Consider the following 974-nt stretch of genomic DNA (forward strand, 5'->3'; position numbering starts at 1 on the left):
CAATTGATCAATGAGCAGCACGATTAATTTGACTTTTTCATTAAGGAACGGAAAGAGAATTCATTGACATTAGATTCTGAAACCATTATTTAAACAGATAATCGACACAAAAAGATCAAGTTCCTGCGCTCCCCTCCTGCCACAGACACGCTGACTTTCGTCTTGCAAAAAGAGTGAGCAAGGAATCGCCGACATAGCACAAGGCCAGCTGAAACAGAGTCATCTGGCCCAGTCTGTCGAGAGACTTTTCTCCCGCACTTAATTCGAGGCGGAACAGCGACAGCTCGCAATAAATATGTCCTTTGATAGAGTCCATCTTCCAAAAACATGATAAGATCATTCAAGATGATACTAGTTGTCCATATTCCTTACCGCTCTTTCTACACAAAAAATTAATAGCTAATTTCTCACACAAAACCGTCCCCACACCTCAGGCATTTTTAGAAAAGTAAACTCCCCGACAATTTTATATTTCCCCCCCAAAAAAGTAATTATCTGACCCCGCTCGCCGTGAGCACATTTTTAACGCACCCGCGATAAGGAAAGAGGCTTATAATGCAAATCCCTCGATCCTGAGATAAGCGTTATGTGCTCCCAGTTTCGCCGGCATCTTGCAGTTGAAACCCTTCCGTTAAAGACACTTGTTTACCTTGCCGACCTAGACCAATCGCTGCAAAAACAAGATGGCGCCTCTCCCTTCTGGCATTTCGTCGACTTTGCACAGACCGTCGACTTCGTAGTTTTGCTAATAAAACCCTTGGAATTTTATCAGAGTATCAAAATATATTGCCCAGTGAGCAAATTTATTTCTTCAAGATGATAAAATACAATAATGCCGCAATCACTAGCATGATGAGATACTTTTGGAAAGTATGATTTCAGTGAAATAAGATGCTGATTCGCGACTTGCATTCTATGATTGACTAGGTGCCGCGTCCTCTTTGGTTGTGTCATTTTGCATTAAGGCGGATAAT

This window comes from Penaeus monodon, chromosome 27 (genome assembly GCF_015228065.2).
Source record: "Penaeus monodon isolate SGIC_2016 chromosome 27, NSTDA_Pmon_1, whole genome shotgun sequence".
In the NCBI taxonomy this organism is placed as follows: domain Eukaryota; kingdom Metazoa; phylum Arthropoda; class Malacostraca; order Decapoda; family Penaeidae; genus Penaeus; species Penaeus monodon.